The sequence below is a fragment of the Hemiscyllium ocellatum genome, unplaced genomic scaffold (genome assembly GCF_020745735.1).
Source record: "Hemiscyllium ocellatum isolate sHemOce1 unplaced genomic scaffold, sHemOce1.pat.X.cur. scaffold_3687_pat_ctg1, whole genome shotgun sequence".
In the NCBI taxonomy this organism is placed as follows: Eukaryota; Metazoa; Chordata; class Chondrichthyes; order Orectolobiformes; family Hemiscylliidae; genus Hemiscyllium; species Hemiscyllium ocellatum.
This window is the reverse complement of record NW_026868567.1, coordinates 21,478-37,108: the sequence shown is the minus strand read 5'-3', so window position 1 is coordinate 37,108 and position 15,631 is coordinate 21,478. Positions and strand designations below refer to the sequence as shown.

The 15,631-nt window shown below is 53.0% G+C and overlaps 10 non-coding genes across 10 annotated transcripts; all 10 read left to right on the top strand.

Moving 5' to 3' along the window:
* Window positions 1-9: 9 nt before the first annotated feature.
* On the top strand, window positions 10-82 carry trnat-cgu (transfer RNA threonine (anticodon CGU)). Its single transcript has one exon. It is a non-coding gene; the product is annotated as a tRNA-Thr (tRNA).
* Window positions 83-1,903: 1,821 nt separating this feature from the next.
* Window positions 1,904-1,976, top strand: trnat-cgu (transfer RNA threonine (anticodon CGU)). Its single transcript has one exon. It is a non-coding gene; the product is annotated as a tRNA-Thr (tRNA).
* A 1,821-nt stretch (window positions 1,977-3,797) lies between these two features.
* trnat-cgu (transfer RNA threonine (anticodon CGU)) lies at window positions 3,798-3,870 on the top strand. The gene has a single exon. It is a non-coding gene; the product is annotated as a tRNA-Thr (tRNA).
* A 1,821-nt stretch (window positions 3,871-5,691) lies between these two features.
* Window positions 5,692-5,764, top strand: trnat-cgu (transfer RNA threonine (anticodon CGU)). Its single transcript has one exon. It is a non-coding gene; the product is annotated as a tRNA-Thr (tRNA).
* A 1,821-nt stretch (window positions 5,765-7,585) lies between these two features.
* trnat-cgu (transfer RNA threonine (anticodon CGU)) lies at window positions 7,586-7,658 on the top strand. Its single transcript has one exon. It is a non-coding gene; the product is annotated as a tRNA-Thr (tRNA).
* Window positions 7,659-9,479: 1,821 nt separating this feature from the next.
* Window positions 9,480-9,552, top strand: trnat-cgu (transfer RNA threonine (anticodon CGU)). Its single transcript has one exon. It is a non-coding gene; the product is annotated as a tRNA-Thr (tRNA).
* A 1,818-nt stretch (window positions 9,553-11,370) lies between these two features.
* Window positions 11,371-11,443, top strand: trnat-cgu (transfer RNA threonine (anticodon CGU)). The gene has a single exon. It is a non-coding gene; the product is annotated as a tRNA-Thr (tRNA).
* A 765-nt stretch (window positions 11,444-12,208) lies between these two features.
* trnat-ugu (transfer RNA threonine (anticodon UGU)) lies at window positions 12,209-12,281 on the top strand. Its single transcript has one exon. It is a non-coding gene; the product is annotated as a tRNA-Thr (tRNA).
* A 982-nt stretch (window positions 12,282-13,263) lies between these two features.
* Window positions 13,264-13,336, top strand: trnat-cgu (transfer RNA threonine (anticodon CGU)). The gene has a single exon. It is a non-coding gene; the product is annotated as a tRNA-Thr (tRNA).
* A 1,820-nt stretch (window positions 13,337-15,156) lies between these two features.
* trnat-cgu (transfer RNA threonine (anticodon CGU)) lies at window positions 15,157-15,229 on the top strand. Its single transcript has one exon. It is a non-coding gene; the product is annotated as a tRNA-Thr (tRNA).
* The last annotated feature ends 402 nt before the right edge of the window (window positions 15,230-15,631 follow it).

Here is a 15,631-nt window from a genome sequence, read left to right as displayed (position 1 = left end):
AGCTCGCCCGGCTCCATAGCTCAGCGGTTAGAGCGCTGGTCTCGTAAACCAGAGGGCGTGAGTTCAAATCTCACTGGGGCCTCATCGCATTTATCCTCTTTGCCAGGCCAGCCCGCAGTCAGTTTCAATGTTTGGTATGCGACTGACGAGTACCATGTTCGAATCGCTCAACGCCTGTTTATGGTCCAAGCGGCTTCTGAGGAAGGGCGAGTTTTCACCCCCAAACACCAGAGGTACGCGACGCGCTCCCGAATAACCCTGTTGGACTGAGAGCTGCTACTTTTGTCAAGTTGAGCTTTCCTGCAACTTCTGCTTTTGTCACTTACAGCGTTCAGTTGAAATCCAAAAACTTCTTTGTTCTGCAGGCAAAGAACGGGGCCGTGTGTGTTCACCGATTTCAGTTTGAGATCGCTGACCGATGATGTCTCCCGGTGATTCTCAGATATCACAGGAGCACAGAATCCCTCCAGTTTGGAAACAGTTTGGACTTGTTGGGCTGAAGGGCCTGTTTCCACACTGTCACCAATCTCATATATTCTTATCTCGTCAACACCGACCTGCAGAGAGCAATCTACCCAGGCCCATTCCGCGCACTGCATCATTCTACATTGAATGCTGACTAATCCACCGAGCCCGCACAATCACCGTACACAATGGGACAATGAAGCGTGGCCAATCCCGCAGAAGCTACACTTCTTTGTAAACGGAGCAGCCGGAGCAAACCCACGGGGAGAATGTTCAAACCGTTCAGACGGTGACGCGAGGGTCGATTGGAACCTGTGTCCCAAGCGTTCTGACTCAGCCAGTGTTAACCAGTCAGCCAAGTTCCGCTGAGCGACCTGGCGCCTGGCTCCATAGCTCAGCGGTTAGAGCACTGGTCTTGTAAACCAGAGATCGTGAGTTCAAATCTCACTGGGGCCTCTCAGTCTTGTGGTATGACGCTGAGGAGCGCTGTGTTCTTCAAATTGCTCCTCGCCCGTTTGTCGTCCAACCGGCTTCTTGGAAGCACGAGCGTCCACCGGCGGGGCGGGTGGCGCTCCTGTTGGACTCATAGCTGCTGCTTTTGGGAATTGATGTCTGAAACGCCTCTCATTTCTCGTCTCCGACCAGGTGAGCAGGTTTTCCTGCAACTTCTTTCTTCTGCAGGCAAAGAACGGGGCTGTGTGTGTTCACCGATTAAAGTTTGAGATCGCTGAACCGATTAAAGTTTGAGATCGCTGACCTCAGTCACTCCAAGCGACCGAATGACCATTCCCAATCATGTCTCCCGGTGATTCTCAGCTATCACAGAAGCATAGAATCCCTCCAGTTTGGAAACAGGCCATTCCGCCCAACTAGCCGCTCAGTGGTTCGCACTGCTGCCTCACAGCACTAGGGACGCAGTCACGATTCCAGCTTTAGGGGACTGTCTGTGTCGTGTTTGCACATTCGCCCAGAGTCTGCGTGGGTTTGCTCCGGTTCGCTCCCACTGTCTAAAGACGTGCAAGTCGTGTGAATTGGCCATTCTAAATTGCCCCTAGTCGTAGGTACATTATTCAGAGAGAAACGGGTCTGGGTGGGTTGATGTGGACTTGTTGGGCTGAAGGGCCTGTTTCCACACTGTCGCCAATCTAATTTATTCTAATCTCGTCAACACCGACCTGCAGAGAGCAGTCTACCCAGACCCATTCCGCACACTGCATCGTTGTACATTGAATGCTGACTAATCCATCGAGCCCGCACAATCACCGTACACAATGGGACAATGAAGCATGGCCAATCCCGCAGAAGCTGCACATCTCTGTAACCGAGCAGCCGGAGCAAACCCACGCGCGCACGGGGAGAGAGAGTGTTCAAACTGTCCAGACGGTGACGCGAGGGCTGTTACCCAATCAGCCAAAGGTTCGCGCGCGGCCGCTCGCCCGGCTCCATAGCTCAGCGGTTAGAGCGCTGGTCTCGTAAACCAGAGGGCGTGAGTTCAAATCTCACTGGGGCCTCATCGCATTTATCCTCTTTGCCAGGCCAGCCCGCAGTCAGTTTCAATGTTTGGTATGCGACTGACGAGTACCATGTTCGAATCGCTCAACGCCTGTTTATGGTCCAAGCGGCTTCTGAGGAAGGGCGAGTTTTCACCCCCAAACACCAGAGGTACGCGACGCGCTCCCGAATAACCCTGTTGGACTGAGAGCTGCTACTTTTGTCAAGTTGAGCTTTCCTGCAACTTCTGCTTTTGTCACTTACAGCGTTCAGTTGAAATCCAAAAACTTCTTTGTTCTGCAGGCAAAGAACGGGGCCGTGTGTGTTTCACCGATTTCAGTTTGAGATCGCTGACCGATGATGTCTCCCGGTGATTCTCAGATATCACAGGAGCACAGAATCCCTCCAGTTTGGAAACAGTTTGGACTTGTTGGGCTGAAGGGCCTGTTTCCACACTGTCACCAATCTCATATATTCTTATCTCGTCAACACCGACCTGCAGAGAGCAATCTACCCAGGCCCATTCCGCGCACTGCATCATTCTACATTGAATGCTGACTAATCCACCGAGCCCGCACAATCACCGTACACAATGGGACAATGAAGCGTGGCCAATCCCGCAGAAGCTACACTTCTTTGTAAACGGAGCAGCCGGAGCAAACCCACGGGGAGAATGTTCAAACCGTTCAGACGGTGACGCGAGGGTCGATTGGAACCTGTGTCCCAAGCGTTCTGACTCAGCCAGTGTTAACCAGTCAGCCAAGTTCCGCTGAGCGACCTGGCGCCTGGCTCCATAGCTCAGCGGTTAGAGCACTGGTCTTGTAAACCAGAGATCGTGAGTTCAAATCTCACTGGGGCCTCTCAGTCTTGTGGTATGACGCTGAGGAGCGCTGTGTTCTTCAAATTGCTCCTCGCCCGTTTGTCGTCCAACCGGCTTCTTGGAAGCACGAGCGTCCACCGGCGGGGCGGGTGGCGCTCCTGTTGGACTCATAGCTGCTGCTTTTGGGAATTGATGTCTGAAACGCCTCTCATTTCTCGTCTCCGACCAGGTGAGCAGGTTTTCCTGCAACTTCTTTCTTCTGCAGGCAAAGAACGGGGCTGTGTGTGTTCACCGATTAAAGTTTGAGATCGCTGAACCGATTAAAGTTTGAGATCGCTGACCTCAGTCACTCCAAGCGACCGAATGACCATTCCCAATCATGTCTCCCGGTGATTCTCAGCTATCACAGAAGCATAGAATCCCTCCAGTTTGGAAACAGGCCATTCCGCCCAACTAGCCGCTCAGTGGTTCGCACTGCTGCCTCACAGCACTAGGGACGCAGTCACGATTCCAGCTTTAGGGGACTGTCTGTGTCGTGTTTGCACATTCGCCCAGAGTCTGCGTGGGTTTGCTCCGGTTCGCTCCCACTGTCTAAAGACGTGCAAGTCGTGTGAATTGGCCATTCTAAATTGCCCCTAGTCGTAGGTACATTATTCAGAGAGAAACGGTCTGGGTGGGTTGATGTGGACTTGTTGGGCTGAAGGGCCTGTTTCCACACTGTCGCCAATCTAATTTATTCTAATCTCGTCAACACCGACCTGCAGAGAGCAGTCTACCCAGACCCATTCCGCACACTGCATCGTTGTACATTGAATGCTGACTAATCCATCGAGCCCGCACAATCACCGTACACAATGGGACAATGAAGCATGGCCAATCCCGCAGAAGCTGCACATCTCTGTAACCGGAGCAGCCGGAGCAAACCCACGCGCGCACGGGGAGAGAGAGTGTTCAAACTGTCCAGACGGTGACGCGAGGGCTGTTACCCAATCAGCCAAAGGTTCGCGGCGGCCGCTCGCCCGGCTCCATAGCTCAGCGGTTAGAGCGCTGGTCTCGTAAACCAGAGGGCGTGAGTTCAAATCTCACTGGGGCCTCATCGCATTTATCCTCTTTGCCAGGCCAGCCCGCAGTCAGTTTCAATGTTTGGTATGCGACTGACGAGTACCATGTTCGAATCGCTCAACGCCTGTTTATGGTCCAAGCGGCTTCTGAGGAAGGGCGAGTTTTCACCCCCAAACACCAGAGGTACGCGACGCGCTCCCGAATAACCCTGTTGGACTGAGAGCTGCTACTTTTGTCAAGTTGAGCTTTCCTGCAACTTCTGCTTTTGTCACTTACAGCGTTCAGTTGAAATCCAAAAACTTCTTTGTTCTGCAGGCAAAGAACGGGGCCGTGTGTGTTCACCGATTTCAGTTTGAGATCGCTGACCGATGATGTCTCCCGGTGATTCTCAGATATCACAGGAGCACAGAATCCCTCCAGTTTGGAAACAGTTTGGACTTGTTGGGCTGAAGGGCCTGTTTCCACACTGTCACCAATCTCATATATTCTTATCTCGTCAACACCGACCTGCAGAGAGCAATCTACCCAGGCCCATTCCGCGCACTGCATCATTCTACATTGAATGCTGACTAATCCACCGAGCCCGCACAATCACCGTACACAATGGGACAATGAAGCGTGGCCAATCCCGCAGAAGCTACACTTCTTTGTAAACGGAGCAGCCGGAGCAAACCCACGGGGAGAATGTTCAAACCGTTCAGACGGTGACGCGAGGGTCGATTGGAACCTGTGTCCCAAGCGTTCTGACTCAGCCAGTGTTAACCAGTCAGCCAAGTTCCGCTGAGCGACCTGACGCCTGGCTCCATAGCTCAGCGGTTAGAGCACTGGTCTTGTAAACCAGAGATCGTGAGTTCAAATCTCACTGGGGCCTCTCAGTCTTGTGGTATGACGCTGAGGAGCGCTGTGTTCTTCAAATTGCTCCTCGCCCGTTTGTCGTCCAACCGGCTTCTTGGAAGCACGAGCGTCCACCGGCGGGGCGGGTGGCGCTCCTGTTGGACTCATAGCTGCTGCTTTTGGGAATTGATGTCTGAAACGCCTCTCATTTCTCGTCTCCGACCAGGTGAGCAGGTTTTCCTGCAACTTCTTTCTTCTGCAGGCAAAGAACGGGGCTGTGTGTGTTCACCGATTAAAGTTTGAGATCGCTGAACCGATTAAAGTTTGAGATCGCTGACCTCAGTCACTCCAAGCGACCGAATGACCATTCCCAATCATGTCTCCCGGTGATTCTCAGCTATCACAGAAGCATAGAATCCCTCCAGTTTGGAAACAGGCCATTCCGCCCAACTAGCCGCTCAGTGGTTCGCACTGCTGCCTCACAGCACTAGGGACGCAGTCACGATTCCAGCTTTAGGGGACTGTCTGTGTCGTGTTTGCACATTCGCCCAGAGTCTGCGTGGGTTTGCTCCGGTTCGCTCCCACTGTCTAAAGACGTGCAAGTCGTGTGAATTGGCCATTCTAAATTGCCCCTAGTCGTAGGTACATTATTCAGAGAGAAACGGGTCTGGGTGGGTTGATGTGGACTTGTTGGGCTGAAGGGCCTGTTTCCACACTGTCGCCAATCTAATTTATTCTAATCTCGTCAACACCGACCTGCAGAGAGCAGTCTACCCAGACCCATTCCGCACACTGCATCGTTGTACATTGAATGCTGACTAATCCATCGAGCCCGCACAATCACCGTACACAATGGGACAATGAAGCATGGCCAATCCCGCAGAAGCTGCACATCTCTGTAACCGGAGCACCCGGAGCAAACCCACGCGCGCACGGGGAGAGAGAGTGTTCAAACTGTCCAGACGGTGACGCGAGGGCTGTTACCCAATCAGCCAAAGGTTCGCGGCGGCCGCTCGCCCGGCTCCATAGCTCAGCGGTTAGAGCGCTGGTCTCGTAAACCAGAGGGCGTGAGTTCAAATCTCACTGGGGCCTCATCGCATTTATCCTCTTTGCCAGGCCAGCCCGCAGTCAGTTTCAATGTTTGGTATGCGACTGACGAGTACCATGTTCGAATCGCTCAACGCCTGTTTATGGTCCAAGCGGCTTCTGAGGAAGGGCGAGTTTTCACCCCCAAACACCAGAGGTACGCGACGCGCTCCCGAATAACCCTGTTGGACTGAGAGCTGCTACTTTTGTCAAGTTGAGCTTTCCTGCAACTTCTGCTTTTGTCACTTACAGCGTTCAGTTGAAATCCAAAAACTTCTTTGTTCTGCAGGCAAAGAACGGGGCCGTGTGTGTTCACCGATTTCAGTTTGAGATCGCTGACCGATGATGTCTCCCGGTGATTCTCAGATATCACAGGAGCACAGAATCCCTCCAGTTTGGAAACAGTTTGGACTTGTTGGGCTGAAGGGCCTGTTTCCACACTGTCACCAATCTCATATATTCTTATCTCGTCAACACCGACCTGCAGAGAGCAATCTACCCAGGCCCATTCCGCGCACTGCATCATTCTACATTGAATGCTGACTAATCCACCGAGCCCGCACAATCACCGTACACAATGGGACAATGAAGCGTGGCCAATCCCGCAGAAGCTACACTTCTTTGTAAACGGAGCAGCCGGAGCAAACCCACGGGGAGAATGTTCAAACCGTTCAGACGGTGACGCGAGGGTCGATTGGAACCTGTGTCCCAAGCGTTCTGACTCAGCCAGTGTTAACCAGTCAGCCAAGTTCCGCTGAGCGACCTGGCGCCTGGCTCCATAGCTCAGCGGTTAGAGCACTGGTCTTGTAAACCAGAGATCGTGAGTTCAAATCTCACTGGGGCCTCTCAGTCTTGTGGTATGACGCTGAGGAGCGCTGTGTTCTTCAAATTGCTCCTCGCCCGTTTGTCGTCCAACCGGCTTCTTGGAAGCACGAGCGTCCACCGGCGGGGCGGGTGGCGCTCCTGTTGGACTCATAGCTGCTGCTTTTGGGAATTGATGTCTGAAACGCCTCTCATTTCTCGTCTCCGACCAGGTGAGCAGGTTTTCCTGCAACTTCTTTCTTCTGCAGGCAAAGAACGGGGCTGTGTGTGTTCACCGATTAAAGTTTGAGATCGCTGAACCGATTAAAGTTTGAGATCGCTGACCTCAGTCACTCCAAGCGACCGAATGACCATTCCCAATCATGTCTCCCGGTGATTCTCAGCTATCACAGAAGCATAGAATCCCTCCAGTTTGGAAACAGGCCATTCCGCCCAACTAGCCGCTCAGTGGTTCGCACTGCTGCCTCACAGCACTAGGGACGCAGTCACGATTCCAGCTTTAGGGGACTGTCTGTGTCGTGTTTGCACATTCGCCCAGAGTCTGCGTGGGTTTGCTCCGGTTCGCTCCCACTGTCTAAAGACGTGCAAGTCGTGTGAATTGGCCATTCTAAATTGCCCCTAGTCGTAGGTACATTATTCAGAGAGAAACGGGTCTGGGTGGGTTGATGTGGACTTGTTGGGCTGAAGGGCCTGTTTCCACACTGTCGCCAATCTAATTTATTCTAATCTCGTCAACACCGACCTGCAGAGAGCAGTCTACCCAGACCCATTCCGCACACTGCATCGTTGTACATTGAATGCTGACTAATCCATCGAGCCCGCACAATCACCGTACACAATGGGACAATGAAGCATGGCCAATCCCGCAGAAGCTGCACATCTCTGTAACCGGAGCAGCCGGAGCAAACCCACGCGCGCACGGGGAGAGAGAGTGTTCAAACTGTCCAGACGGTGACGCGAGGGCTGTTACCCAATCAGCCAAAGGTTCGCGGCGGCCGCTCGCCCGGCTCCATAGCTCAGCGGTTAGAGCGCTGGTCTCGTAAACCAGAGGGCGTGAGTTCAAATCTCACTGGGGCCTCATCGCATTTATCCTCTTTGCCAGGCCAGCCCGCAGTCAGTTTCAATGTTTGGTATGCGACTGACGAGTACCATGTTCGAATCGCTCAACGCCTGTTTATGGTCCAAGCGGCTTCTGAGGAAGGGCGAGTTTTCACCCCCAAACACCAGAGGTACGCGACGCGCTCCCGAATAACCCTGTTGGACTGAGAGCTGCTACTTTTGTCAAGTTGAGCTTTCCTGCAACTTCTGCTTTTGTCACTTACAGCGTTCAGTTGAAATCCAAAAACTTCTTTGTTCTGCAGGCAAAGAACGGGGCCGTGTGTGTTCACCGATTTCAGTTTGAGATCGCTGACCGATGATGTCTCCCGGTGATTCTCAGATATCACAGGAGCACAGAATCCCTCCAGTTTGGAAACAGTTTGGACTTGTTGGGCTGAAGGGCCTGTTTCCACACTGTCACCAATCTCATATATTCTTATCTCGTCAACACCGACCTGCAGAGAGCAATCTACCCAGGCCCATTCCGCGCACTGCATCATTCTACATTGAATGCTGACTAATCCACCGAGCCCGCACAATCACCGTACACAATGGGACAATGAAGCGTGGCCAATCCCGCAGAAGCTACACTTCTTTGTAAACGGAGCAGCCGGAGCAAACCCACGGGGAGAATGTTCAAACCGTTCAGACGGTGACGCGAGGGTCGATTGGAACCTGTGTCCCAAGCGTTCTGACTCAGCCAGTGTTAACCAGTCAGCCAAGTTCCGCTGAGCGACCTGACGCCTGGCTCCATAGCTCAGCGGTTAGAGCACTGGTCTTGTAAACCAGAGATCGTGAGTTCAAATCTCACTGGGGCCTCTCAGTCTTGTGGTATGACGCTGAGGAGCGCTGTGTTCTTCAAATTGCTCCTCGCCCGTTTGTCGTCCAACCGGCTTCTTGGAAGCACGAGCGTCCACCGGCGGGGCGGGTGGCGCTCCTGTTGGACTCATAGCTGCTGCTTTTGGGAATTGATGTCTGAAACGCCTCTCATTTCTCGTCTCCGACCAGGTGAGCAGGTTTTCCTGCAACTTCTTTCTTCTGCAGGCAAAGAACGGGGCTGTGTGTGTTCACCGATTAAAGTTTGAGATCGCTGAACCGATTAAAGTTTGAGATCGCTGACCTCAGTCACTCCAAGCGACCGAATGACCATTCCCAATCATGTCTCCCGGTGATTCTCAGCTATCACAGAAGCATAGAATCCCTCCAGTTTGGAAACAGGCCATTCCGCCCAACTAGCCGCTCAGTGGTTCGCACTGCTGCCTCACAGCACTAGGGACGCAGTCACGATTCCAGCTTTAGGGGACTGTCTGTGTCGTGTTTGCACATTCGCCCAGAGTCTGCGTGGGTTTGCTCCGGTTCGCTCCCACTGTCTAAAGACGTGCAAGTCGTGTGAATTGGCCATTCTAAATTGCCCCTAGTCGTAGGTACATTATTCAGAGAGAAACGGGTCTGGGTGGGTTGATGTGGACTTGTTGGGCTGAAGGGCCTGTTTCCACACTGTCGCCAATCTAATTTATTCTAATCTCGTCAACACCGACCTGCAGAGAGCAGTCTACCCAGACCCATTCCGCACACTGCATCGTTGTACATTGAATGCTGACTAATCCATCGAGCCCGCACAATCACCGTACACAATGGGACAATGAAGCATGGCCAATCCCGCAGAAGCTGCACATCTCTGTAACCGGAGCACCCGGAGCAAACCCACGCGCGCACGGGGAGAGAGAGTGTTCAAACTGTCCAGACGGTGACGCGAGGGCTGTTACCCAATCAGCCAAAGGTTCGCGGCGGCCGCTCGCCCGGCTCCATAGCTCAGCGGTTAGAGCGCTGGTCTCGTAAACCAGAGGGCGTGAGTTCAAATCTCACTGGGGCCTCATCGCATTTATCCTCTTTGCCAGGCCAGCCCGCAGTCAGTTTCAATGTTTGGTATGCGACTGACGAGTACCATGTTCGAATCGCTCAACGCCTGTTTATGGTCCAAGCGGCTTCTGAGGAAGGGCGAGTTTTCACCCCCAAACACCAGAGGTACGCGACGCGCTCCCGAATAACCCTGTTGGACTGAGAGCTGCTACTTTTGTCAAGTTGAGCTTTCCTGCAACTTCTGCTTTTGTCACTTACAGCGTTCAGTTGAAATCCAAAAACTTCTTTGTTCTGCAGGCAAAGAACGGGGCCGTGTGTGTTCACCGATTTCAGTTTGAGATCGCTGACCGATGATGTCTCCCGGTGATTCTCAGATATCACAGGAGCACAGAATCCCTCCAGTTTGGAAACAGTTTGGACTTGTTGGGCTGAAGGGCCTGTTTCCACACTGTCACCAATCTCATATATTCTTATCTCGTCAACACCGACCTGCAGAGAGCAATCTACCCAGGCCCATTCCGCGCACTGCATCATTCTACATTGAATGCTGACTAATCCACCGAGCCCGCACAATCACCGTACACAATGGGACAATGAAGCGTGGCCAATCCCGCAGAAGCTACACTTCTTTGTAAACGGAGCAGCCGGAGCAAACCCACGGGAGAATGTTCAAACCGTTCAGACGGTGACGCGAGGGTCGATTGGAACCTGTGTCCCAAGCGTTCTGACTCAGCCAGTGTTAACCAGTCAGCCAAGTTCCGCTGAGCGACCTGGCGCCTGGCTCCATAGCTCAGCGGTTAGAGCACTGGTCTTGTAAACCAGAGATCGTGAGTTCAAATCTCACTGGGGCCTCTCAGTCTTGTGGTATGACGCTGAGGAGCGCTGTGTTCTTCAAATTGCTCCTCGCCCGTTTGTCGTCCAACCGGCTTCTTGGAAGCACGAGCGTCCACCGGCGGGCGGGTGGCGCTCCTGTTGGACTCATAGCTGCTGCTTTTGGGAATTGATGTCTGAAACGCCTCTCATTTCTCGTCTCCGACCAGGTGAGCAGGTTTTCCTGCAACTTCTTTCTTCTGCAGGCAAAGAACGGGGCTGTGTGTGTTCACCGATTAAAGTTTGAGATCGCTGAACCGATTAAAGTTTGAGATCGCTGACCTCAGTCACTCCAAGCGACCGAATGACCATTCCCAATCATGTCTCCCGGTGATTCTCAGCTATCACAGAAGCATAGAATCCCTCCAGTTTGGAAACAGGCCATTCCGCCCAACTAGCCGCTCAGTGGTTCGCACTGCTGCCTCACAGCACTAGGGACGCAGTCACGATTCCAGCTTTAGGGGACTGTCTGTGTCGTGTTTGCACATTCGCCCAGAGTCTGCGTGGGTTTGCTCCGGTTCGCTCCCACTGTCTAAAGACGTGCAAGTCGTGTGAATTGGCCATTCTAAATTGCCCCTAGTCGTAGGTACATTATTCAGAGAGAAACGGGTCTGGGTGGGTTGATGTGGACTTGTTGGGCTGAAGGGCCTGTTTCCACACTGTCGCCAATCTAATTTATTCTAATCTCGTCAACACCGACCTGCAGAGAGCAGTCTACCCAGACCCATTCCGCACACTGCATCGTTGTACATTGAATGCTGACTAATCCATCGAGCCCGCACAATCACCGTACACAATGGGACAATGAAGCATGGCCAATCCCGCAGAAGCTGCACATCTCTGTAACCGGAGCAGCCGGAGCAAACCCACGCGCGCACGGGAGAGAGAGTGTTCAAACTGTCCAGACGGTGACGCGAGGGCTGTTACCCAATCAGCCAAAGGTTCGCGGCGGCCGCTCGCCCGGCTCCATAGCTCAGCGGTTAGAGCGCTGGTCTCGTAAACCAGAGGGCGTGAGTTCAAATCTCACTGGGGCCTCATCGCATTTATCCTCTTTGCCAGGCCAGCCCGCAGTCAGTTTCAATGTTTGGTATGCGACTGACGAGTACCATGTTCGAATCGCTCAACGCCTGTTTATGGTCCAAGCGGCTTCTGAGGAAGGGCGAGTTTTCACCCCCAAACACCAGAGGTACGCGACGCGCTCCCGAATAACCCTGTTGGACTGAGAGCTGCTACTTTTGTCAAGTTGAGCTTTCCTGCAACTTCTGCTTTTGTCACTTACAGCGTTCAGTTGAAATCCAAAAACTTCTTTGTTCTGCAGGCAAAGAACGGGGCCGTGTGTGTTCACCGATTTCAGTTTGAGATCGCTGACCGATGATGTCTCCCGGTGATTCTCAGATATCACAGGAGCACAGAATCCCTCCAGTTTGGAAACAGTTTGGACTTGTTGGGCTGAAGGGCCTGTTTCCACACTGTCACCAATCTCATATATTCTTATCTCGTCAACACCGACCTGCAGAGAGCAATCTACCCAGGCCCATTCCGCGCACTGCATCATTCTACATTGAATGCTGACTAATCCACCGAGCCCGCACAATCACCGTACACAATGGGACAATGAAGCGTGGCCAATCCCGCAGAAGCTACACTTCTTTGTAAACGGAGCAGCCGGAGCAAACCCACGGGAGAATGTTCAAACCGTTCAGACGGTGACGCGAGGGTCGATTGGAACCTGTGTCCCAAGCGTTCTGACTCAGCCAGTGTTAACCAGTCAGCCAAGTTCCGCTGAGCGACCTGGCGCCTGGCTCCATAGCTCAGCGGTTAGAGCACTGGTCTTGTAAACCAGAGGTCGTGAGTTCAAATCTCACTGGGGCCTCTCAGTCTTGTGGTATGACGCTGAGGAGCGCTGTGTTCTTCAAATTGCTCCTCGCCCGTTTGTCGTCCAACCGGCTTCTTGGAAGCACGAGCGTCCACCGGCGGGGCGGGTGGCGCTCCTGTTGGACTCATAGCTGCTGCTTTTGGGAATTGATGTCTGAAACGCCTCTCATTTCTCGTCTCCGACCAGGTGAGCAGGTTTTCCTGCAACTTCTTTCTTCTGCAGGCAAAGAACGGGGCTGTGTGTGTTCACCGATTAAAGTTTGAGATCGCTGAACCGATTAAAGTTTGAGATCGCTGACCTCAGTCACTCCAAGCGACCGAATGACCATTCCCAATCATGTCTCCCGGTGATTCTCAGCTATCACAGAAGCATAGAATCCCTCCAGTTTGGAAACAGGCCATTCCGCCCAACTAGCCGCTCAGTGGTTCGCACTGCTGCCTCACAGCACTAGGGACGCAGTCACGATTCCAGCTTTAGGGGACTGTCTGTGTCGTGTTTGCACATTCGCCCAGAGTCTGCGTGGGTTTGCTCCGGTTCGCTCCCACTGTCTAAAGACGTGCAAGTCGTGTGAATTGGCCATTCTAAATTGCCCCTAGTCGTAGGTACATTATTCAGAGAGAAACGGGTCTGGGTGGGTTGATGTGGACTTGTTGGGCTGAAGGGCCTGTTTCCACACTGTCGCCAATCTAATTTATTCTAATCTCGTCAACACCGACCTGCAGAGAGCAGTCTACCCAGACCCATTCCGCACACTGCATCGTTGTACATTGAATGCTGACTAATCCATCGAGCCCGCACAATCACCGTACACAATGGGACAATGAAGCATGGCCAATCCCGCAGAAGCTGCACATCTCTGTAACCGGAGCAGCCGGAGCAAACCCACGCGCGCACGGGGAGAGAGAGTGTTCAAACTGTCCAGACGGTGACGCGAGGGCTGTTACCCAATCAGCCAAAGGTTCGCGGCGGCCGCTCGCCCGGCTCCATAGCTCAGCGGTTAGAGCGCTGGTCTCGTAAACCAGAGGGCGTGAGTTCAAATCTCACTGGGGCCTCATCGCATTTATCCTCTTTGCCAGGCCAGCCCGCAGTCAGTTTCAATGTTTGGTATGCGACTGACGAGTACCATGTTCGAATCGCTCAACGCCTGTTTATGGTCCAAGCGGCTTCTGAGGAAGGGCGAGTTTTCACCCCCAAACACCAGAGGTACGCGACGCGCTCCCGAATAACCCTGTTGGACTGAGAGCTGCTACTTTTGTCAAGTTGAGCTTTCCTGCAACTTCTGCTTTTGTCACTTACAGCGTTCAGTTGAAATCCAAAAACTTCTTTGTTCTGCAGGCAAAGAACGGGGCCGTGTGTGTTCACCGATTTCAGTTTGAGATCGCTGACCGATGATGTCTCCCGGTGATTCTCAGATATCACAGGAGCACAGAATCCCTCCAGTTTGGAAACAGTTTGGACTTGTTGGGCTGAAGGGCCTGTTTCCACACTGTCACCAATCTCATATATTCTTATCTCGTCAACACCGACCTGCAGAGAGCAATCTACCCAGGCCCATTCCGCGCACTGCATCATTCTACATTGAATGCTGACTAATCCACCGAGCCCGCACAATCACCGTACACAATGGGACAATGAAGCGTGGCCAATCCCGCAGAAGCTACACTTCTTTGTAAACGGAGCAGCCGGAGCAAACCCACGGGGAGAATGTTCAAACCGTTCAGACGGTGACGCGAGGGTCGATTGGAACCTGTGTCCCAAGCGTTCTGACTCAGCCAGTGTTAACCAGTCAGCCAAGTTCCGCTGAGCGACCTGGCGCCTGGCTCCATAGCTCAGCGGTTAGAGCACTGGTCTTGTAAACCAGAGATCGTGAGTTCAAATCTCACTGGGGCCTCTCAGTCTTGTGGTATGACGCTGAGGAGCGCTGTGTTCTTCAAATTGCTCCTCGCCCGTTTGTCGTCCAACCGGCTTCTTGGAAGCACGAGCGTCCACCGGCGGGGCGGGTGGCGCTCCTGTTGGACTCATAGCTGCTGCTTTTGGGAATTGATGTCTGAAACGCCTCTCATTTCTCGTCTCCGACCAGGTGAGCAGGTTTTCCTGCAACTTCTTTCTTCTGCAGGCAAAGAACGGGGCTGTGTGTGTTCACCGATTAAAGTTTGAGATCGCTGAACCGATTAAAGTTTGAGATCGCTGACCTCAGTCACTCCAAGCGACCGAATGACCATTCCCAATCATGTCTCCCGTGATTCTCAGCTATCACAGAAGCATAGAATCCCTCCAGTTTGGAAACAGGCCATTCCGCCCAACTAGCCGCTCAGTGGTTCGCACTGCTGCCTCACAGCACTAGGGACGCAGTCACGATTCCAGCTTTAGGGGACTGTCTGTGTCGTGTTTGCACATTCGCCCAGAGTCTGCGTGGGTTTGCTCCGGTTCGCTCCCACTGTCTAAAGACGTGCAAGTCGTGTGAATTGGCCATTCTAAATTGCCCCTAGTCGTAGGTACATTATTCAGAGAGAAACGGGTCTGGGTGGGTTGATGTGGACTTGTTGGGCTGAAGGGCCTGTTTCCACACTGTCGCCAATCTAATTTATTCTAATCTCGTCAACACCGACCTGCAGAGAGCAGTCTACCCAGACCCATTCCGCACACTGCATCGTTGTACATTGAATGCTGACTAATCCATCGAGCCCGCACAATCACCGTACACAATGGGACAATGAAGCATGGCCAATCCCGCAGAAGCTGCACATCTCTGTAACCGGAGCACCCGGAGCAAACCCACGCGCGCACGGGGAGAGAGAGTGTTCAAACTGTCCAGACGGTGACGCGAGGGCTGTTACCCAATCAGCCAAAGGTTCGCGGCGGCCGCTCGCCCGGCTCCATAGCTCAGCGGTTAGAGCGCTGGTCTCGTAAACCAGAGGGCGTGAGTTCAAATCTCACTGGGGCCTCATCGCATTTATCCTCTTTGCCAGGCCAGCCCGCAGTCAGTTTCAATGTTTGGTATGCGACTGACGAGTACCATGTTCGAATCGCTCAACGCCTGTTTATGGTCCAAGCGGCTTCTGAGGAAGGGCGAGTTTTCACCCCCAAACACCAGAGGTACGCGACGCGCTCCCGAATAACCCTGTTGGACTGAGAGCTGCTACTTTTGTCAAGTTGAGCTTTCCTGCAACTTCTGCTTTTGTCACTTACAGCGTTCAGTTGAAATCCAAAAACTTCTTTGTTCTGCAGGCAAAGAACGGGGCCGTGTGTGTTCACCGATTTCAGTTTGAGATCGCTGACCGATGATGTCTCCCGGTGATTCTCAGATATCACAGGAGCACAGAATCCCTCCAGTTTGGAAACAGTTT